The 24,657-nt window shown below is 46.9% G+C and overlaps 1 protein-coding gene across 7 annotated transcripts in view; it reads right to left on the bottom strand.

Moving 5' to 3' along the window:
• PACSIN3 (protein kinase C and casein kinase substrate in neurons 3) overlaps positions 1 to 24,657 on the bottom strand; it is a 183,055-nt gene that overhangs the window by 48,529 nt on the left and 109,869 nt on the right. For 5 of the 7 annotated variants that reach the window (XM_063944642.1, XM_063944641.1, XM_063944644.1 and 2 more), the window contains one exon: positions 10,458 to 10,537. The gene's annotated coding sequence lies outside the window, so the exon portion shown is untranslated. Of the gene's footprint in view, positions 1 to 9,700; positions 9,726 to 10,381; positions 10,538 to 24,657 lie in introns of those variants that run through there. The other 2 variants (XM_063944645.1, XM_063944643.1) reach the window with 2 other exon arrangements.

Genomic DNA, 24,657 nt, shown 5'->3' with positions numbered 1-24,657 from the left:
GTCTCCCGTCCACTGTCGGGTCCACAAGAGCCGCCTAGCAGAAATAGACATTTGTTTATTAAGCTACAGAATAAATGCTGTCTCTTTGACCACCTCTCATACACAAGGCAGCATCTCTGATCTGCTCTATGGTCATTAAAATGTCATCCCTATCTAAGGTGTCAATCTCCGTAGATAAGGAATCTGCCCATGCCACAACAGCACTATAAACCCAGGCCGACGCCATAGCCGGTCTAACAATAGTACCTGAATGAGTGTAAATGTGCTTCATGGTAATTTTCTGCCTGCGATCAGCAGGATCCTTGAGGGAAGCCGTATCCTGAGAAGGCAGTGCCACCTTTTTGGATAAGCGTGTCAGCGCCTTGTCTACTTTAGGCGAAGATTCCCATTGTATCCTATCCGTTTGTGGAAAAGGATACGCCATAAGAATCCTTTTGGGAACTTGTGGTCTCCTATCTGGAGATTCCCAAGCCTTTTCGCACAATTCGCTCAGCTCAAATGAGGACGGAAAGGTGACCTCAGGCTTTTTCCCTTTATACATGTGTACCCTTGTGTCAGGGACAGGGGGTTCCTCAGTAATATGCAAAACCTCTTTAATGACAATAATCATGTACCGAATACCTTTTGCCACCTTCGGTTGTAATTTTGCATCTTCATAGGCGACACTAGAGCCAGTATCCGTGTCGGTATCTGTCATCGATCTGGGATATGGTGCGCTTCTGAGGCCCCGAAGGTCCTGGCGCCACAGGGACAGGCATGGTCTGGCTACCTGACTGATCCCTAGCTTCAGCCTTGTCTAAACTTTTATGCAATAGATTGACATTTGCATTTAAGACATTCAGCATATCCATCCATTCCTGTGTCGGCGCTGCCGACGGCGATATGACATTCAAGCACTCACCCTCCACATTAAAGCCTTCTTCGTCAAACATGTCGACACACGCGTACCGACACATTTCACACACAACTTTTCTGAAGACAGTATCCCCTTTAAGGCCGTTTGGAGAGAGAGAGAGAGAGAGAGAGAGAGAGAGAGAGAGAGAGAGAGAGAGAGAGAGAGAGAGAGAGAGAGAGAGAGAGAGAGAGAGAGAGAGAGAGAGAGAGAGAGTATGCCAGCACACACCCCAGCGCAATGACCCTAGAGACCAACGCAAAATGTTTTTCCCCAGCCGCGCTGTATAATATGTTATCCGCCAATTATGTGCCCCCCCCCCCTCTTTTTTAAACACCCCTTCACCGTGTGTAAGCAGGGGAGAGTCCGGGGAGCTTCCTCTCAGCGGTGCTGTGGAGAGAAAATGGCGCAGGTGAGTGCTGAGGGAGAAGCCCCGCCCCCTCGGCGGCGGGCTTCTGTCCCGCTCAAAGTTATAAAAAAATGGTGGGGGCTCTTTTATAAACATGTACAGTGCCCACCTGTACATGTATATTGTCTTTTGCCATAAGAGAGGTGTTATATTGCTGCCCAGGGAGCCCCCCCCCTGCGCCCTGCACCCTTACAGTGACCGGAGTATGTGAGGTGTATGGGAGCAATGACGCACAGCTGTGGTGCTGTGTGTTACCTCAGTGAAGCTCTGAAGGCTTCTGCCGCCAGAGACGTCTTCTGACTTCGTTTCTTCTGGCTCTGTGAGGAGAACGGCTGCGCGGCTCTGGGGGTGGACGCCTAGTAAGAACCTGTGTTCACCCCCTCTGGAGCTAATGGTGTCCAGTAGCCGAGGAAGCAGAGCCTATCAATTAAGAAGGTCTGCCCCTCTCTCCTCAGTCCCTCGATGCAAGGAGCCTGTTGCCAGCAGTGCTCCCTATAAAAATGTAGAAAAAATCCAAACAAAAATGCTTTCTAGGCAGAGAACTCAGGGAAGCTCCCTGCAGTGCACCCATCTCGCTCTGGGCACAGTGTAAAACTGAGGTCTGGAGGAGGGGCATAGAGGGAGGAGCCAGTGCACACCCAGAATCCAAAGCTTTCTTAAAGTGCCCTATCTCCTGCGGAGCCCGTCTATTCCCCATGGTCCTTACGGAGTCCCAGCATCCTCAAGGACGTTAGAGAAAAAAATAAGATTTTACTTACCGGTAAATCTATTTATCGTAGTCCGTAGTGGATGCTGGGGACTCCGTAAGGACCATGGGGAATAGACAATAGACGGGCTCCGCAGGAGACAGGGCACTTTAAGAAAGAATTAGGACTACTGGTGTGCACTGGCTCCTCCCTCTATGCCCCTCCTCCAGACCTCAGTTAAGGAAACTGTGCCCGGAAGAGCTGACCGTACAAGGAAAGGATTTTGGAATCCAGGGTAAGACTCATACCAGCCACACCAGTCACACCGTATAACTCGTGATAAACTTACCCAGTTAACAGTATGAACAACAACAGAGCATCAGACAAACCTGATGCAACCATAACATAACCCTTATTTAAGCAATAACTATATACAAGTATTGCAGAAGAAGTCCGCACTTGGGACGGGCGCCCAGCATCCACTACGGACTACGAGAAATAGATTTACCGGTAAGTAAAATCTTATTTTCTCTAACGTCCTAGTGGATGCTGGGGACTCCGTAAGGACCATGGGGATAATACCAAAGCACCCAAACGGGCGGGAGAGTGCGGATGACTCTGCAGCACCGAATGAGCAAACTCAAGGTCCTCCTCAGCCAGGGTATCAAACTTGTAGAACTTTGCAAAGGTGTTTGAACCCGACCAAGTAGCTGCTCGGCAAAGCTGTAATGCCGAGACCCCTCGGGCAGCCGCCCAAGAAGAGCCCACCTTCCTTGTGGAATGGGCTTTCACTGATTTTGGATGCGGCAATCCAGCCGCAGAATGAGCCTGCTGAATCGTGTTACAGATCCAGCGAGCAATAGTTTGCTTTGAAGCAGGAGCACCCAGCTTGTTGGATGCATACAGGGTAAACAGCGAGTCAGTTTTCCTGACTCCAGCCGTTCTGGCTACATAAATCTTCAAAGCCCTGACTACATCTAGTAACTTGGAATCCTACAAGTCACGAGCAGCCGCAGGCACCACAATAGGTTGGTTCAAATGAAAGGATGACACCACCTTCGGCAGAAATTGCGGACGAGTCCGTAACTCTGCCCTGTCCATATGGAAAACCAGATAGGGGCTTTTACATGACAAAGCCGCCAATTCATACACACGCCTAGCCGAAGCTAAGGCCAATAGCATGACCACTTTCCACGTGAGACATTTTAACTCCACAGTCTTAAGTGGCTCAAACCAGTGAGATTTCAGGAAACTCAACACCACGTTAAGATCCGAAGGTGCCACTGGAGGCACAAAAGAGGGCTCAATATGCAGCACTCCCTTTACAAACGTCTGAACTTCAGGAAGAGAAGCCAGTTCCTTTTGAAAGAAAATGGATAGGGCCGAAATCTGGACCTTAATGGACCCTAATTTTAAGCCCATAGTCACTCCCGCCTGTAGGAAGTGAAGGAAACGGCCCAGTTGGAATTCCTCTGTAGGGGCCTTCCTGGCCTCACACCAAGCAACATATTTTCGCCATATACGGTGATAATGTTTTACGGTCACGTCTTTCCTAGCCTTTATCAGCGTAGGAATAACCTCATCCGGAATGCCTTTTTCCGCTAGGATCCTGCGTTCAACCGCCATGCCGTCAAACGCAGCCACGTTAAGTATTGGAACAGACAGGGCCCCTGTTGCTACAGATCCTGAGAGGCAGAGGCCATGGGTCCTCTGTGAGCATTTCTAGCAGTTCCGGATACCAAGCCCTTCTTGGCCAATCCGGAACAATGAGTATTGTTCTCACTCCTCTTTTTCTTACGATTCTCAGCAACTTGTGTATGAGAGGAAGAGGAGGAAACACAAACCGACTGGAACACCCACGGTGCACTAGTAAGTCCACAGCTATCGCCTGAGGGTCTCTTGACCTGGCGCAATACCTTTGTAGCTTTTTGTTGAGGCGGGATGCCATCATGTCCACCTGTGGCAGTTCCCATCGATTTGTAATCTGTGTGAAGACTTCTTGATGAAGTCCCCACTCTCCCGGGTGGAGGTCGTGCCTGCTGAGGAAGTCTGCTTCCCAGTTGTCCACTCCCGGAATGAACACTGCTGACAGTGCTTGCACGTGATTCTCCGCCCAGCGAAGAATTCTGGTGCCTTCTGCCATCCTGTATGCCGAACCTGCGGCCCTCGAGAAGGTGAGCACTCTGCAGCCACCACAGAAGAGACACCCTGGCCCTGGGGGATAGGGTGATCAGCCGGTGCATCTGAAGATGCGATCCGGACCACTTGTCCAACAGATCCCACTGAAAGGTCCTCGCATGGAACCTGCCGAAGGGAACGGCCTCGTATGATGCCACCATCTTTCCCAGGACTCGCGTGCATAGATGCACCGACACCTGTTTTGGTTTTAAGAGGTCTCTGACCAGTGTCACAAGCTCCTGGGCCTTCTCCTCCGGGAGAAACACCTTCTTCTGGTCTGTGTCCAGAATCATGCCCAGGAAGGGCAGACTCGTCGTAGGAATCAGCTGCGACTTAGCCGTGCTGTTGTAACACCTCCCGAGAGTGTGCTACGCTGATCAGCAACTGCTCTCTGGACCTCGCCTTTATGAGGAGATCGTCCAAGTATGGGATAATTGTAACTCCTTGCTTTCGCAGAAGCACCATCATTTCTGCCATTACCTTGGTAAATATTCTCGGTGCCGTGGACAGACCAAACGGCAACGTCTGGAATTGGTAATGACAGTCCTGTACCACAAATCTGAGGTACTCCTGATGAGGTGGATAAATGGGGACATGCAGGTAAGTATCCTTTATGTCCAGAGACACCATAAAATCCCCCTCTTCCAGGCTTGCAATGACCGCCCTGAGCGATTCCATCTTGAACTTAAACCTTTTCAGGTAAATGTTCAGGGATTTTAAATTTAATATGGGTCTGACCGAACCGTCCGGTTTTGGAACCACAAACATTGTGGAATAGTAACCCCTTCCCTGTTGAGGGAGGGGAACCTTTACCACCACCTGCTGGAGATATAATTTGTGAATTGCCGCTAACACTACTTCCCTTTCTATGGGGGAAGCTGGCAGGGCCGATTTGAGGCAACGGTGAGGGGGCATCACTTCGAATTCCAGCTTGTATCCCTGAGACACAATCTGTATAGCCCAGGGATCCACCCGTGAGCGAACCCACTGGTGGCTGAAATTTCGGAGACGCGCCCCCACCGCTCCTGGCTCCACCTGTGGAGCCCCAGCGTCATGCGGTGGATTTAGTGGAGGCCGGGGAGGACTTCTGTTCCTGGGAACTAGCTGTATTGTGCAGCTTCTTTCCTCTACCCCTGCCTCTGGCAAGAAAGGACGCACCTCCGACTTTCTTGCCTCTTTGTGATCGAAAGGACTGCATTTGGTAATACGGTGCTTTCTTAGGTTGTGAGGGAATATATGGCAAAAAATTTGACTTCCCAGCCGTAGCTGTGGAAACTAGGTCCGAGAGACCGTCCCCAAACAATTCCTCACCCTTATAAGATAAAACCTCCATGTGCTTTTTTTAGTCGGCATCACCTGTCCATTGCAGAGTCCACAGGACCCTTCTGGCAGAAATTGACATTGCATTTATTCTAGAGCCCAGTAGGCAAATGTCTCTCTGGGCATCCCTCATGTATAGGACAGCGTCTTTTATATGCCCCAGGGTCAGCAATATAGTATCCTTGTCCAAGGTATCAAGCTACTCAGACAGAGTATCTGTCCATGCTGCTACAGCACTACACATCCAGGCCGACGCAATTGCCGGCCTTAGTAGGGTACCTGAATGTGTATAAACGGACTTCAGGATACCTTCCTGCTTTCTATCCGCAGGATCTTTTAGGGCGGCCGTATCATGTGACGGCAGGGCTACCTTCTTAGATAAGCGTGTCAAAGCTTTGTCTACCCTAGGGGAGGATTCCCAGCGTAACCTGTCCGTTGGCTGGAAAGGATACGCCATAAGTAACAGTTTGAAAATCTGCATTTTCCTATCAGGAGAATCCCAAGCTTTTTCACATAACTCATTTAACTCATGTGAAGGGGGAAAAGTCACTTCTTGCCTTTTCTCCCCAAACATATAAACCCTCTTGGCAGGGACAGGGTTTTCCTCTGAGATGTGCAATACATGCTTCATTGTTATAATCATGTAGCAGATGGCTTTAGCCATTTTAGGCTGCAACTTTGCATCATCGCCATCGACACTGGAGTCAGAATCCGTGTTGATATCAGTGTCAACAATTTGGGATAGTGGGCGCTTCCGAGACCCTGACGGCATCTGCGCTGTAGGATCAGGCATGGGTTGAGACAGAGTGTCCCAAGGCATCAGCTTTAGCCAACCTTTTATGCAAGGAGTTTACATTATCATTTAACACCTTCCACATATCCATCCAATCAGGTGTCGGTGCCATCGGCGGAGACACCACATTCATCTGCACCTGCTCTGCTTCCACATAGCCTCCCTCGTCAAACATGTCGACACAAGCGTAACGACACCACACACACAGGGGATGCTCTATTTGAGGACAGAACCCCCACAAGGCCTTTTGGAGAGACCGAGAGAGAGAGTATGCCAGCACACACCCCAGCGCTATATGACCCAGGAATTACACAGTAACTTAGTGTTTACCCAGTAGCTGCTGTATATACTGATATTGCGCTAAATTTATGTGCCCCCCTCTCTTTTTACCCTCTTTCTACCGTGAATCTGCAGGGGAGAGCCTAGGGAGCTTCCTCTCAGCGGAGCTGTGGAGAGAAAATGGCGCTGGTGAGTGCTGAGGAAGAAGCCCCGCCCCCTCAGCGGCGGGCTTCTGTCCTGCGATTTTGTGTAAAATAATGGCAGGGGCTCATGCATATATACAGTGCTCAACTGTATATATGCCCTTTTATGCCAAGAGGTACTTAATTGCTGCCCAGGGCGCCCCCCCCCCCCTGCAGTGACCGGAGTGTGTGGGTTTGATGTGGGAGCAATGGCGCACAGCTGCAGTGCTGTGCGCTACCTCATATGAAGACTGGAGTTTTCTGCCGCCGCTTTTGACGTCTTCTTGCTTCACACGCCGGCTTCTGGCTCTGCGAGGGGGACGGCGGCGCGGCTCCGGGATCGGACGACCAAGGGTGCGTTCCTGTGTTCGATCCCTCTGGAGCTAATGGTGTCCAGTAGCCTAAGAAGCATGACCTATCCGCAGTTAGTAGGTCTGCTTCTCTCCCACGTAGCAGAGAGCCTGTTGCCAGCAGATCTCTCTGAAAATAAAAAATCCTAACAAAATACTTTCTTATTAGCAAGCTCAGGAGAGCTCACTAAAGTGCACCCAGCTCGGCCGGGCACAGATTCTAACTGAGGTCTGGAGGAGGGGCATAAAGGGAGGAGCCAGTGCACACCAGTAGTCCTAATTCTCTCTTAAAGTGCCCTGTCTCCAGCGGAGCCCGTCTATTGTCTATTCCCCATGGTCCTTACGGAGTCCCCAGCATCCACTAGGACGTTAGAGAAAATGATAGCATCCGATTGGTTGCTATGGGCAACATCACCAATTCTCTGTTTTTCAAGCTTTAGTAAATTTACCCTCATGTCTCTATGCACTATACATTTTAGGATCTAGGACGACCCTTCGAAAACATCATCCACCAACGGACATCGATAATATAAATGAATGCCCGATGCGCCATTTAATCTTCAATTAAGAGGAGAGCAATAAGATATATAATTCTACACTCCCCCATATATACTACCTACTATAGATGTGTGAAAAACGACCCTGCATTTGAGCAATATATACCTGGTACACCTCTTCTTTCCTGGTACATGGATGGAAAAGAATAAGCTGAGGAAACCAATTAACCTTTGAGGGCCCATAACAAGTGCAAAATCAACAGCTTCTTTTGTCTGTACGGACGCCTTTTTATAGATAAAACCAATGTCACGAATTTGAGGAGTCTGTTTTTGGTTTAAAAACGAGTGGGTGCCGACTACCCTGTATGATAAATTAACCAAGAGATCCTTGGGTCGGGACATCACATTTACAGATTACAAGTAAATAAGCGTTTTGTGGCACGTAGTCGCCCATTGTTATAGGAGCTACCCAGTGTGATCTTTGTGTAACGATCGTTACCAGTGGTTGGACAGCACAGCACCGATGAGAGATGCGCAGAACCCTAAGGGCAGATCCGATGGCAGGGACTGTACTCTTAGACTCGCAAATATGAGGATTCTGCAGCCCCTTTCCCAGCCTGCCTTGTTATTAAAAGCTCAGACGATCCAAGAACGGAAACTGTTCTCACTCCCAAAATAAACATTGAACGCAGGCCTAAAATATCAACACCTGCTGTCAGCTATGAGAGGGACCCCTTACACCCCCTCACAAAAATGTCTCCAGGGATGCAGGAGCAGGGCTGTACCTTGTAAGATCAAATACGATTTCATATTATAAATCATAAATGAAGCTATGAGGTTAGTGGCCGACTCATTTGGCATGGAATCAGAATGTCCATTAGTTCTGCATCAGTTAGGACATTCAGGTTTATAGCATGTACTTCAGTCTATTGAAACACTTGTGTTACATAGCACACCATCATTGTTCTATAGATCTAGAAACATACATAGCAGTACTTGAACAAAAATAGGCACTCCTGCAAAAGTTATTAATCCATGTAGGAGAGTGCACGAGAACCAAATTAGTATAATGTAGCAACCGGAAAGAAGCGGCACTCCACTCATCAATTTCATACACTGCGATTTCAGCAAATAAACCAGAACGCTTCAAGACCACAAAGCAGGGCCGTAACTAGGGTTTGCAAGCCCTGGTAGATAACCCCGCCCCCTCTGCGCATCATGCACTCAAGGGGCGGAGCCAGCACATGGCATACTGCCGTCCTGTTGTGCCGTTGTCACCAAGGTCCTTTGACAAGCTATACAAAAATAGCTTGACAAAATTACTTTAGTGACCCAAAACGCTGCAGTTTCTGCAAATAGTGTTTATGCAATGGACGATAATGGTGTGCAGTTTGTATCCTGTTGCTATATTAATATCTCTATCTCTCTATCTATATATATATCTATCTTTGGTGAGTAAGCAAGTAGAACACAAGATGGTGATACACAATCCATATACAACTTAATACACACACACCCCCACCCATCCTGGTAGGAAGACAAACAATCCTCACTTATAGTAAAAAAAACTAAAATAAAAAACAATTGGTTCATTGAAAAATAATTCAGGTCACTAGGAAGTTCCCTGAAGTTCCATTTCAATCACATATCCAGCGATGCGGGTGCCTAACAAAAAAAATCAGTGTGTGACCAAAACGGGCATCGGATGGACTTCTAGATCTCTGTCCACACTCGCCCTTCTTGGTAAGAAAAGGAAGAATCCACACTAGCCGAGATGTTACAAAATAAAGAAGGGTTACTGAAACGAGTCCTGAACTCCCTTCAATAAGCCGTCTTTATTTTATAACATCTCAATGAGTGTGGATTCTTCCTTTTCTTACCATGAAGGGGTGAGTGTGGACAGAGATCTAGATTTATAATTATTTATTTATTTATTTATTTATTTATTTATAAGAAATACTTTTTAGAAGACCTTTTGAAAATTTTTATCCCAACCACCTAGTGATTTTGATCCATTGAAAACCACATGACGTTGGACTCCCCAGTCTATCTTTACCATTTGTGCAAGCATTCACAAATACAGGCTCAAGGCACCCAGTCCATAGGAGTCTTACCTCTAATTCTTAACAGTGCACTGAAGTTATATGTTTTATCCAAAATGCTGGCTGATACAGTGATGAAAAGGAATATTCATTAACATAAAAAAAAAAAAAAAAAAGATATTCCCCCCCACCCACAGAAAAGAAAAACACCACATTTACATTAAGTTAGAGGAACAAACAAGTTTGCAAGAGACTTTTTGAACCCGATACTCCATATTTTCCAACTGAAGTGAGCTGGAACAAGGACGCAATGGCGCAACATGAGGGATAGGTCACAAGAATTTATAGGTGACCAGGGAAACTTAAGCTAAATTAAGCTAGCCTAAAAACAAACAGCGTTATCCTCTTATGTGTGCGACAAGGTCGAGTATACCGTTCTTCACTCCTGCTCTGCTATAGGTAGCGGAAAGCCTAGGACGCAGCTACATTATATAGACAAAGTCCGGGAGGAGCAACACAACAAATTCATGTTCATTTTAAAAGTAATAAATGGCTTCCATTTAAGCTAGGTCACTGTAGGTGTTCTGCACCTGCCAACTTTACTCTGTTCGGATTAGAGAAAACACTGATCTTGCAACAGAATATTCATTACGATAAGCTTCCATTAACGAGCATAACACTGGCACACACACAAGACACAAACTACACCTAGATTACAACTGAACACAAGCTACCTGCATGCATACGACTCACCGAAACAGCACTCAGGTCGCCCCATCAGAGCACCCAATTCACTGCACATGTAAGAGACCGTACGCGTGTCACATACCTTCCTGCCAGAAGACAAGCTCCAGGAAAGGGAGGAGGGGGGGGATCGCAGACCTGCACAGACCTGTGCTCTTCCAGAATCTGCAGAGAGAAGATGAACGGTCAGAGGCAGCTGCACACTAAACACGCAGACTCACTTTCACATGACTCTCTACTAAATATGGAGACCCCAATATAGCATGCTCTAATTTGACGCTTATACCATTTGCTCCCAGTGATGTCGCTTATGCCCCCCTCCCCAACAACTGACACCAAGAAGCAAACCTTCATGACTCATGAAAAGCTGTCATAAGGGAGTGGGTCAGGACTCAGGATCTAGAGTGAGACATGCATTCGGTATATTAAGTTGCATCTACCCTTCACAGGACGTCACACCTTACAGAGACATCTGAAGAATCAATCATGAGAACTTATTCAAAAAATAAAAAATAAAAATATCTTGGAACTTTAAAATCCAGGAAGAGCATGGAGCTGAGGGGGGTTAATGAGCCAAACTAAATTGTTAAGAAGGGGGATTTTCCAGTTATTAATACAGTTGGGTTTGTTTTTCAGTATTTCCACAGATTATTAATTTAGAAGTCTCTTTTCGTAACACCTCGGCTGGGGGGTATTTTTGTAAATGATATTACCCAAATATACTTCTTTACCTATAGATGTAATGGTGAAATGACTGAATTTAAAAAGAACAGAGTTCTTGCTTAGTTTGGGTCCTCAGGAAGCCATAGGACTAAGGCAGGGTTGGGGAACCTTTGGCCCTCCAGCTGTTGAACTACACATACCAGCATGCTCTGCTACAGTTTTGCTATTTGGACATGCTAAATCTGTTGCAGGGCATGCTGGGATGTGTAGTTCAGCAACAGCTGGAGGGCTGCAGGTTCCCCACCCCTGGACTAAAGGGTCTATGTACTAAGCCTTGAAGAGCGGTGAAGCGGATGGAGATAAAATAAGTACCAACCAACCAGCTTTTGTCATTTTTTTTCAAACACCGCCTATAACATGACCGTTCAGAGCCGATTGGCTGGCACTTTATCTTTGTCCACGACTAAGTACATAAGACCCCTTAACCCCAGCAATAGTAATAGGCAGATTAGGTTTCTGTTCCCTTTCATCATGCGCACTGACCACACAATTTCTTGCTGAAATTCGTATTTGTGAACTGAACAATAATTTCAGCTGTAAAAACGCTGGCATTAATATGTTCTTAGTGACTTTCACCGACTGGAGACCACCTTTTAAACAAAATGTCAAAGTGACTAAAGGAACAGTAACAGTTTAGTAATACATAACACCCCCTGTCTGCAGTCTGGTGGCCAGGATCCTAGCGTCGGTATGCTGACCTCCGATCACCCGTACCGAACCCATACACAATGAATGGACTGTTCTTTAGCAGAAGCAAGACAACCAACCAGTTCCATAACCACTTTTCTTGTGCTTAAGTTGTGTAAGTTAGAAGACCTATCCCAACCGAAAGTTCCACTGACAGAACGGTGTCACTTCTGCTTTTACTACCCTGCCAAGTGTAGATCTGTACGATGGTCCTCATTCCGAGCTGATCGCTCGCCGACGTTTTTCACAGCGCAGCGATCAGGTTACTACTACGCATGCATCGCAATGCGCACGCGTGTCATACGGGTACAAACAGCATCGTTGCTGTGCAATGCTTCTAGCGACGAATCCATTCGCACAACCAATCGTAAGGAGATTGACAGAAAGAGGGCGTTTATGGTGTCAACTGACAGTTTTCTGTGAGTGGTAGGGAAAACGCAGGCGTGTCCAAGCGTTTGCAGGGCGGGTGTCTGACGTCAATTCCGGGACCGGACAGGCTGAAGTGATCGCAAGAGCTGAGTAAGTTCAGACCTACTCAAACTGCAAAAAACTTTTTCTTTCCACTCGGCTGCACAAGCATTCGCACACTTGCAAAGCGAAAATACACTACCCTAGAGGTGGCAATTATCTGATCGCTGCTCTGCAAAAAAATAGCTAGCAAGCGATCAACTCGGAATGAGGGCCGATATACGGTATACTTCCACATAGCTAACAAGTGTATTCAGAATGCGGCCCTCCAGCTGCTATAGAACTACACATCCTAGCATGCCCTGGCACAGGTTTTCTGGCAGGGCATGCTGGTAAATATACTCTTTATTAAGTTACTGGCCAATTGCACACAATTCCTGTTATCTCAGCACGGTGGATGTCATTTCTACCACCTGTTCTTACAATGCGCTCTACACGTTAACATTTATTAATGGAAGTGTTAAGGCCCATAAGGGCCCTACACATTAGGCGATGTTACGCCGAGCTACCCAGCGGGTGATACGAGCTACCCGGCTGCGGGGGTGAGGAGTTACGGGGGGAGTGAAGCAATGAGAAATTTCCCTTGAACTTCCAGGAGTCCTGACAAACTAAATTGAGTGTACACCCCGAGCGATTTTTCAAACCATTTGAAAGATGAAAGATATCTTTGGAATTGGCACCTTAGTAACATACAGTAGCGGATCTTGCCACGGGCGCCGCATTCTGGAGGGCGCCGGCGCCATCCGGAGGGCGCCGCACCATGGCAAGACGTAGCGTCTAGTTTCCCTTCGTGGAGAGGGCCTTTACTGTGCGGTGCGCGATGACGTCATCGTGCACCGCACAGCATTTCAGCGGCACTACTACTGTACAGGGGGCGTAACTGACCATGCCCCCTGTATGAAGCCACACCCCTATTTCCCGCCCGGGGCACAAAACGCACTAGAACCGACCCTGGTAACATAGTTAATATTGGGGAGGCATTTCTGGGTGATCATCATCAGGAATTCCGGATGACTGTTTTGACTAATAAAAACTAAACATAGAAGTTATGTATATGTACTCTTCTGGTGCCACTCAATTATTATACCTTTATTGCTTAATAACAGTGTCTTGAATGGCGCCGGGTCATATGTGGATGGGAGGAAGGAGTGCCGGTGATAAAACACACACACATATACATACACACAATATATCTCTCTCTATATAATCAGTGCCAACAGTGGAAATCATTGGTGGCACAGTGGAAAAAAAGGTTATTAAAATGTGGCCAATACATTGGTGTGGCAGTGGGTGAAAATCATTGGTGGCACAGTGGATGTGGGCTCAGAGGCGTCACCGAGTGTGTTGACACCCAGTGTGCGCTCTGCATTACACCGCCTGCCGGAGCCGCGGGCAACCAAAAGGGGGCATGCCCAGTTTAAAGGGGTGTGGTCTAGTTGGGATCTCCTCTCCTTCGCTGACCCCACAGTGTGCTGTACAGTGGTGGAGCAGCGGGGATGGAAGGCAGGAGGCTGAGATGGCTGTGCGGCATCCAGCTCCGATGTGCGGCAGGTAAGATGGAGGTGAGAGGAGGAGCAATGTCACATTGTGCACATCGCTCATCACAGCTCCTTACACACATGCCGTGATGAGCGATGTCACAAATGACACTGCTCACACTGACCTGCATGCACGGCCGACCCTCGACCTGCAGTTAATGAGCGCGGGTGCGCGCATCGGGCGTTGGTATGGACATACACACTAGACGACTTGAACGATATATAGTTCGAAATCATAGTTATCGCCAATAGCGTTAAGAAAAGTCATCTAGTGTGTATGCCCCTTAAGAACGCATTACACAGAATGGCAATTGTAGCATAAGGAGGGCTGCAGAGACCGCACTGCACCCATGTGGCACTCCCTCAGCAGCAATAGGTCCATGGGAAATATTTTCACACTGTACTCCAGGAATTACACAATCTTCATGCCTGGTGATGCACACAGCTTTACAATATTTCTGGACTCGCTGATCTCAGGATGACTTACCGTGCAAAGCTTCTAGTACTAAATCACAGAACTAACTACATTTCCCTGACCCTCTGGATGTGTTAAAGTTCCACATAAACAAAAAATACAGGTAGTTTCGGGTGAAGTCAGGCCCCTCCCCTGTGCGCTTCCCATTCAGGAGGTGGAGCTATGAAAACCTAAAATGAGACTCCCTGAAGCAGGAGAAAGGACATCCTGCCATAACCCATTAGGAGACCAAATGAACTGGCAGATTTACCGGGGACTAAAGTTTAGCCACATTTTTGCATTCTATTTAGCAGCTGCCAGTAGGTATAAGACACCAATGGCAAAGTAAGGGCAAACAAAAGGTCAGTAGGGCACATCTAACATCTCTATGGAAAATCCCGCTCCAATATGGCAATGCATACTACTGAAACCAATTAATTCAAATAGACAGAGGTTCCACGTCTGTTACATAGCCTCAGCAGTACTACACAAGAACAGACCACTATTGCAATAGCAAAATGCATTGGAATTTTAGCAGCCAATACAATTACCAGTCACTAGTGTCAGACAGGGTGCATGAAGGGACTACCCAGGGGTAGTGACCAGCCACTGTAATTTTCAATGACAAGTGCATTAGGTCTAGTAAGGGTGAAATAATTGCTTTGTTTATCAAAGCTCTTACCAGTGGGATGAATTAGTGAACAGGTTAGTGACTGAATGTAGGGCTACAATGTCATTGCAGTTACTGGCAGGAACGGTGTTTACTGTGCCAAAACCCACAGCAAACAAGAGTCGGTGACCGCCCACTTTGATTAGCAGAAGGGAGAGCTTTGTGTAGTTTCTATAGAAACAAACCAAGCATCCACGGTCATCAGTGGTTCCTTCTCCACCAGGTAACAGACTCTCTACTAGAGCAACAATGTTACATTTGGGTGCACAGACTGCAACCTACCCGTAGCAGGGTAGGCTCTCAGGCACTGAGGCCCACAAGGGATTTCTTCTGTATCGCTATGGGCCAGTCCAGACCTAACTCTCACTGAACCCAAAATGCTTCTCTGTGCTTGTCGTATATTAACTGTAGGTGTTTCTCACCACATTAGCAAAACTGAAGGCACAAGAGGGTACATAAAAAGCTCCACACCAGCACAATAAATGTGTTTAGTATACAGGGTGGTACAATTATTGACAATGTTGGGTATTCAGACCCAGAGATACCTGCAATGAGGTTTCTACTTTCACTATTACAGAGGGTTCTTCTCAGGTCTCAGAAAGTTGTATGGTTTTCTAGCTAAACTAATTGTTGGGTTGAGAAGCAGATCCAGGGTAGGGGGTACTTGCTGTATGTGTGGACCTGCCAGTAGGTATGCCAATGCATCTGTGTTAGAGGAAGTAGATGGTAAGCTCCAGTGGGTATAGACAGACATTCTTGAATACAGTGATCAAATTATACAGATAACTGTAGGTCTTTATAAGGATATTCTTATCCCAGGCTTGTTTAAATTGCTCTACGATCATAGCCTCTACCACCTCTGACAGGAGGCTATTCCACTTATCCACTGCCCTTTATGTGAAGTAATTTTTCCTCAAAATTACCTTTGAACCTCCCTCCAGTGTCAGTGCATGTCCTCGTGTTCTAATACTTCCTGCCAAAACTCTTGGTATATTTGAAAGTTTCTATCATGCCTCTCCTTTCTCTGCTCCAAACTATACATCGTAAGATCTATTAGAATTTCCTGGTAAGTCTTGTGCTGTAGGCCATGCACGATTTTAATCTATAATGTATTTATATCCTTCTGAAGATGTGGCCTCCAGAATTGAACACTGTATTCTAGATGAGGCCGTACCAATGACCTATACAGTGGCATTACTACTTCATGCTTCCTGCTGCTGATTCCTATGTGTATGCAACCAAGCATCTGACTAGCCTTCCTCATTGCTATGTTACATTGCTTACCTGCCTTCAAGTCATCTGGAATGGTGACTAATAAATCCCTTTCCTTCTCTACAGTTTCCATGATCGTACCCTTGATACTATGTTTAGCCTTTGTGTTTTGGAGGCCCAAGTGCATGATTTTTTTTAAACATTACACTGCAATTGCCACGTTCTGGCCCATTTCTCTAGTCTACCTAGATCCTCAATCATTTATTTTACCCCTCCTGGTGTGTCTTCAATCCTTCAATTTCGACCACATCTGAGATAACTCGAAGTATTGTATGCACATAATGTGCACCTTGCGATGCGATGCGCGGGCACGCCGGTCAAATGTTGTGTCGCAAGATATTAAGTGCTGCATTTAATATTTATTGCATCACAGTGCGACTGCATATGTTTTAAAAACACATGCGATATATCGCACTGCGATTTGCGATGGGCACCCGCCGGGACAGCCTGAGGCCGCTCCCATTTGGCAATGGCGTGCCCATCACGTGATTACCATGCGATCTATCACATGGTAATCACTTTGGCAGTTCAGAACTACCGGTGCGATGTCGCGTGGCATCGCACAAGTGTATGGGCACCATTACACTTACTAAGCACATCTTTAGGTTCATTTATTTTAGACAACTGTACACCCGGACGTTTAATTTGTTATAAATTTCCGATGGACTCTGCGGACCTTTTGAAGCGGATATCGTTATAATGTAAAGATAATTAACTAATGTTGCTTTTAGACGTTCACAGATAAACCTTTTATTAAATATGGATTGGGTCTCCTCTAGTCCCACAGCGCTTTAATCCGATACTTCGTTCATGTAGCTATTTTAGGGAGAGGAGACAGTTTCCCATACAGCTGTGGGGACTGGAGTCTGCTAATCCCTTTGGGGTATTCCTAGTCAAAATTATTAAAGTTATAACAGTCATATACTGAGAGTTAGGAGAATGTATTTTCTTTAGACATTTAATTATGTTTTTTAAACAATATAAGACGCTTTTTAGAAAGATCACTCAAGAAAAAAATAGTAAGACTATAACCATAAAATAAAAACAGCAGCCCTGACCATGGTCTGGCTCCTGCCGCACCAAACAAAAAACTGATTTGCCTGAGCCAGGAGGTGGGGATATATGGATGGGCCCGTTGCATGCTGGGAGGCCGAAAAAGCTTTAGTGCAAATCCGCTTTCGCGTCATCATATCCCAATGTTACCCTGTGGATAACCTGTGGATCCTGCAGGAGAAAAAGTAGCATTTCATACCAAAAATAACCTACAATGTGGGCAGTTTCTCATTTCCAGGGACAGCCTCAGAGGTGATAGACTATCCTGTGTAATTAGTGCAGAATTTATGCGGAATTCAACAAAAGGTTACTCAGTAGTTAGCAGATCGTAATCCTTATTTATTTGAAAGGGGCAATAAGTGCAGTACCAGACAGAAAGGCAACCAATAAGTTATACATAACAGAATAAGTCCATACACAGGGTGAAGAGGGCAATGAGCATACATAGAGGAGGCGATAGAACACTCAGAGGGTATTACCCGATGGGAGTAGAATAGTATATTGTGAACCGTATACTTTCGGGAATGTGCTGGTCAAACTAAAGCCTGAAGGGAGAGAGTCTGTTCAGGTGGAGGTAGGGAGCTCCATAATTGGGAAGCAACAAGTGGTAAGCTTTGGACCAAGGAGAGGGGTGGTCAGAGGGGATGTGCAGCTCTAGTGGGTAGACTATCTCATGACAAAGTCAGGTGTATAAAGAGGCATTAGCGAGGTCTTTGAACAGAGGTACTGTAGCATCAAAGTAATAGGGAACCAGAACAGTGATTTGCCGCGGATGTTTAATGGTGAGAAATTAACATTTGCAGAGCAGCTTTGTAGATCGCAAAGAGAATGGCTAACTGTTTTGGAAAATCTCCAAATTAAAAATAAAAAGAATACCCTGGCAACATTTCAAATGAGAAGGCATCAGTATCCTAATGGACTGTATATACGCACCATGGTAGTAGATCTCGGGAACTGGAGAGAGAGTGACGTTATGAATATGGGCAGTGTTGTCAATGTCGCCATCCGGAATACCGGCGCTACAGGATTATTCCACTTGTGGGTGTCCGTGACACCCATAGATTGATAATAGATCCTGCAGCGAGCAAAGGGAGCCACTGAGCCTGCAGTGTGGCGAGCTTGCAAGGGGACTCTCTGCGCTCGCCCCACTACCAGCATACCTGTGGCCGGGATGACGCTGTCCGTATATTGACAGCCAGCATCCCGGCAGACGGTAAATCTTACTGAACCCGTGAAGAGGGTTGTCAACGGTATCGGGTATGGATTATTAGATCTACACTGAAAAGGTCTACAGTCAATAGGTCTACCACTAATGGTTGACATGCATTAGGTTTTTCTATATTGAGCCGTCATCTTCACATAAATCTTCAAAGCCCTCACAACATCCAAGGCCTTTGAAGTAATTGAGGAGTCAGTAACCACTGGCACCACAATAGGTTGGTTGATATGGAAAGCTGATACAACCTTAGGCAGGAATTGCGGACGAGTTCCAAGTTCCGCCCTATCTTCATGGAAGATCAGATAGGGACTTTTACAAGACAAAGCCCCCAATTCCGACACGCGTTGAGCAGAAGCCAAGGCCAACAAAGTATCCGACTTCCACGTGAGAAACTTGATGTCAGCCTCCTGTAGAGGCTCAAACCAAGCAGATTGTAGGAACTGCAACACCACATCAAGATCTGCCGCTGGTGCCACAAAGGGAGGCTGGATGTGCAGAACCCCTTGCAAAAAGGTCTGAACCTCAGGGAGGACAGCAAATAGTTTTTTGGAAGAAAATGGACAAAGCGGAGATCTGGACTTTGATGGAGCCCAATCTCAGTCCCATATCCACACCTGCTTGCAAGAAAAGGAGGAAACGTCAAAGTTGAAAATCCACCGCAGGAAATTTCTTGGATTCACACCAAGAAACATTTTTTCCAAATTCGATGATAATGTTTAGATGTTACCCCCTTCCTAGACTGTATCAGGGTAGGAATAACCTCACTCAGGATACCCTTCCGAGCTAAGATCTGGCATTCAACCGCCATGCCGTCAAACGTAGCCGTGGTAAGCCTTGATAAGCAAACAGCCACTGAAGTAGCTCCTCCCAAAGAGGTAAAGGCCTTGGATCTTCCAGAAGAAGATCCAGCAGATCCGCGTACCAAGCCCTCCTTGGCCGGTCCGGAGCAATGAGGATTGCCAGAACCTTTGTTCTGCTTACCAGTTGAAGAACTTTTGATATCAGAGGAAGTGGAAGGAACACATACACTGATGTGTACACCCACGGTGTTACCAGTGCGTCCACCGCCACTGCCTGTGGGTCTCTTGACCTGGAACAGTACCTCCGCATCTTCTTGTTGAGGCGGGAGGCCATCATGTCTATGTGAGGAACCCCCCACCAACCAGTTACCTCCTCGAACACCTCCAGATGGAGGCCACACTCTCCTGGATGGAGATCGTGTCTGTTGAGGAAGTCTGCTTCCCAGTTGTCTACTCCTGGAATGAAGATTGCCGACATCGAAACCGCGTGCCTTTCTGCCCAGAAGAGGATTCTTGACACCTTTCGACATGGCAGCCCTGCTCTTCGTTCCGCCTTGTCTGTTTATGTAGGCCACTGTGGTCACGTTGTCCGACTGCATCTGAACAGCCCGATCCTGTAGAAGGTGTGCTGCTTGCAGAAGGCCGTTGTACATGGCTCTTGGCTCCAGGATGTTTATTGGGAAAAGGGATTCTTGATTCGACCACCTTCCTTGGAAGGTTTCCCCCTGAGCGACTGCTCCCCAACCTCTTAGACTTGCATCTGTGGTTAGAAGGATCCAGTCCCGAACTCCGAACATTTAGCCTTCAGATGGTGTGGTAGTTGTAGCCACCAGAGGAGCGAAATCCTGGCTTTTGGTGACAGATGTATCCTCTGATGCATATGTAGGCGAGATCCCGACCACTGGTCCAAGAGATCCAGCTGAAAGGATCGAGCATGAAACCTTCCGTACTGTAGAGCCTCGTAAGAGGCAACCATCTTCCCCAGAAGGCGGATGCACTGATGAACCGATACCCGGGTAGGCTTCAAGACATCCCGGGGACCATAGTTTGAATCACCAATGCTTTCTCCACTGGTAGAAACACCCTCTGCACTTCCGTGTCTAGGATCATCGCCAGGAAAGACAGCCTCCTTGTCGGCTCCAGATGGGACTTTGGAAGGTTCAGGATCCAACCGTGCTCCTTGAGCATTTGTGTCTTGAGAGCAATGGATCTTAACAACTTCTCCCTGGACGACGCCTTGATCAGGTGGTCATCCAGATACGGAATTATGTTCACCCCTTGCTTGCGGAGGAGAACCATCATCTCTGCCATCACCTTGGTGAAGACCCTCGGTGCCGTGGAGAGGCCGAACGGCAATGCCTGAAACTGATAGTGATCGTCTAACAGCGCAAACCGGAGATATGTCTGATGCGGTGACCAAATGTGGAGGTACGCATCCTCGATGTCCAGGGACACCAGGAACTCCCCCTCCTTCAGACCTAAGATGACAGCTCTCAGAGACTCCATCTTGAATTTGAACTCCTACAGGTAAGGGTTCAAAGATTTTAAGTTCAGAATTGGACGTACCGAACCATCCGGCTTCGGTACCACGAAAAGGTTCGAATAGTAACCCTTGTTCCACTGATGGGGCGGAACTGGAACAATTACCTTGGACACTACCAATTTTCGGATAGCTTCCAGAAGAATTTTTCTGTCTGCCGGCAGAGTTGTCAACCCTGATTTGAAGAAATGGTGAGGTGAGAGAGTTTGAAACTCCAGCCTATACCCCCTGGACACAATATCTTGTACCCAAGGGTCCAGGCCAGACAAAATCCAGACGTAGCTGAAATGCCGGAGTCTTGCCCCCACCTCACCTTCCTCCAGGAAGAGCAGTCCACAGCCATGCGAAGGACTTTGGGGTACCAGAAGCAGGCTTCTGGTCTTGGGAACCTGCGGGAGCAGGCTTCTTTCCTTTAGCACGACCACCTCTGAAGATGTGAGAAGGCTTGTTCTTTCTAGGCATCGCGGGCCGAAAGGACTGTGACGTAGCTGGCGTAAAAGGCTTCTTCGTAGCCGGTGCAGCTGAGGGGAGAAAAGGAGACTTACCTGTGGTAGCCGTGACAATCCACGCATCCAGCGCCTCCCCAAAGAGAGCCTGACCCGTATATGGTAGGCCCTCCACACTTTTCCTGGATTCCGCAGACCATTGGCACAGCCAGAGACCCCTGCGAGCCGAGACGGACATGGAGAAGATCCCCGCAGCCATGGAACCCAGGTCCTTCATGGAATCTACCAGGAACCCTGCAGAATCCTGAATATTACGTAAAAATAAATCAACGTCACCTTTATCCATCGTAGTCAAGTCCTCCTGCAGAGTGATTGACCACCTGCCAATAGCTTTTGAAATCCATGCACAGGCAATGGTAGGCCGCAGTATAGCCCCTGAAGCCGTGTAAATGGATTTGAGCGTAGCATCCACCTTACGATCTGCCGGGTCCTTCAACGCAGTAGATCCCGGTGCTGGTAAAACACCTGTTTTGACAGCCTGAAGAGAGAGGTGTCAACTATAGGCGGGGACTTCCATTACTATATTCCTCTGGGAAGAGAAAAGCAACCAAGACCTTCTTAGGGATCTGGAATTTATTCTCCGGATTTTCCCAGGGTTTTTCAAAGATAGCATTTAATTCCTTAGATGCTAGGAAGGCGAGGGGGGGGCATTTTACTGTCCGTGAAAAAAAGCCTCCTCAACCTGCTCAGGAGTTGTGTCAGAAATGTGCAACACATCCCGTACGGCCTCAATCATCAACTGCACCACCTTAGCAAGTGATGCCCCATCACCGTCTGCAGTGTCAGAATCGGTGCCCGTGTCATCCTGCATAATTTTGGCAAGTGCACATTTCTGAGAATGTACCGCAGGGGACCCTGAGGGAGCAGTATCAGACCATACAACCATAGAGGATTGTAGTACTTGAGTGGCATGCTCAGTTCTAGCAACCCTTTCAGAAATCTGGAAATAGTCCCCCCCTAAGAGAGGCTAACCATTCCAGCTCTCTAGCTGGGATCTGCGCTAAAATTGTGCAATCCTGACTACATGGGATTGGATCTTCCTGAGAAGATAAATCCTCTGCAGCATACGAAACATAGTCTCTAGACATGTTTGGAAATACACACCAATCACCCCACATACACACAGAGTACTGGGCAGACAGTTTCCCCCCCAAGAATGGCAGAGAGAGACACAGATTGGAGCCAACCCACACACAGCGCTATTATAGGTTTAGGGATACCCTTAACCAGCGCTGACTGTGTCCCTTAATAGGTGATACAGCCTATACACAGACTCCCCTCCCTTCTACAACCCCCTTGTACCGTACAGATAGCTGGAGTTGCACTGGAGGGACTGATCTTCCACTTGCATCCGACTGCAGGCAAGAAAATGGCGCTGAAAACGCTGCTGGGTCCGCTCTGAGAAGCTCTGCCCCCTTAATGGCGCTGTCTTCCCGCTCTTCTGAGATTATACTGGCATGTGGATTTTGTGCTGGCTGAGATCCGCAGACCCCGACAGGCTTGTTTGGTCAGTGTAGGGTCAGGTGCTGGCTCAGGGCGCCCCTCACCGAAGTACCGCTGAGCTGTCCGGGGGCGCAGTTAATACTGCGCTCCTATCCTGAAGCCGCCATCTTCACACCAACCCCTCGCTTGTTAGGGGGGGCGGTGACTTACTCGTCACACTTCAGCTCTGCAAGGGGGTGGCGGCCTGCTGCCGGGGTGAGCGTTCCCCTGTGGCAGGGCGCGATCTATCCCCTCTGGAGCTCAATGTCAGCGGAGACAGTGGGTCAGACCCTGCAGGGCGGACACTGCTTCCCCCCCTCAGTCCCTCGTTGCAGGCAGGCTGTTGCCAGCATCCTCCTGTAAAAAAAATAAACTCTGAAGATAAACTTTACAAGAACAGCTCTGTTGAGCTCCCCTAGCTGTGACCGGCTCCTCCGGGCACATTTTCTAAACGGAGTCTGGTAGGAGGGGCATAGAGGGAGAAGCCAGCCCACACCATTAAACTCTTAAAGTGCCATTGGCTCCTGGTGGACCAGTCTATACCACATGGTACTAATATGGACCCAGGCATCTTCTAGGACGTAAGAGAAACATTTGTTTTCCGATGGATCAATGTACACAAATGTTTAATATACAAAGTTATGAAAAATATTGTATTAAATGACCTTCAGGTTGTGTGTATAAGGTGTATATGAAATAATTGAATTGTGTGAATGTACACACTTTGTTTAATGCACAAAGTTATTAAAAATATTGGCTAAAATTACCTTCAGGCTGTGTGTATAAGGTGTACATAAAACAAATGTATTCTGTGCTTAGACCTATGGCCCGTACACACTATGCAATATAATTTCCGATTTGAACGATATTGTTAGTTTCTGAATGACATTGTATAATGTATACGCAACATCCGACGTACGATGCGCGCTCACGCGGGTCGCATGAGACATCGTACGTTGTACTGCATGCAGTATTGATGAGGTGTGCTTTTGTACTCCAGCGATCTAGACATCATTTGTAGTGCATATACACGATCCGATAGGATATCTTATACAATATCATATGGGATCGCATAATGTGTACATAGCATTATAGGTCCCATCTCCATGATCTCATTATGGTATGCAGTTATTCCAAAATACGGAAAAATCCGATATCCAAAATACTACTGGTCCCAAGCATTTTGGATAAGGCATACTCAACTTGTATTAGTTTCACCTTTTAAGTTGAATTACTGAAATAAATGAACTATTGCACGATATTCTAATTTTCCGGGTTTCACCTGTAGATAACTTCATTAGATACACCTGCTTGTTAATGCAAATACCTAAACAGCCAATTATGGTCAAAACGCCATGTACTGTATAAAAGCAGACGGACACAGTGAAAAGATCCTTGCAGAGACCAAAAACACCAGAATGGGGAAGCAATGACCTCACTAACTAGGACCACAGAATGACTGACGTTACCAGACAGGAAGTTTGAGGATCTCAGAAACAATTTGCATGATAATTCCAGGAAATAGAGTTGAGAGAGAATGGTGCAACATAAAAAAAAAAGAAATATTTATTTAGTGGAAGTTAATGGGAGGGGACAGCCATGTTCATTAACAGAAATCCGTCAGAAACAGGAATCCATTCTGCCATGCATCAAATAGCTCTTAGTAAACATTAGGACCATTCATTCCAATGAAGCAATGTTTAAATGCCACAGCATACCTGCATATTGTTGTTGACCATGTAACATTTATGGTTACAGTTGTTCCTATTCTAATAGCTGAGAGAGAGAGAGAATACACTATATGTATAATATTCAATACATATGGCATTTAATCAACCTAAGATAGGACCATCTTGCTCTTCCACTTTAGTGG

Source organism: Pseudophryne corroboree, chromosome 11, assembly GCF_028390025.1.
Source record: "Pseudophryne corroboree isolate aPseCor3 chromosome 11, aPseCor3.hap2, whole genome shotgun sequence".
In the NCBI taxonomy this organism is placed as follows: Eukaryota; Metazoa; Chordata; class Amphibia; order Anura; family Myobatrachidae; genus Pseudophryne; species Pseudophryne corroboree.
This window is presented reverse-complemented; position numbering and strand designations above follow the sequence as displayed.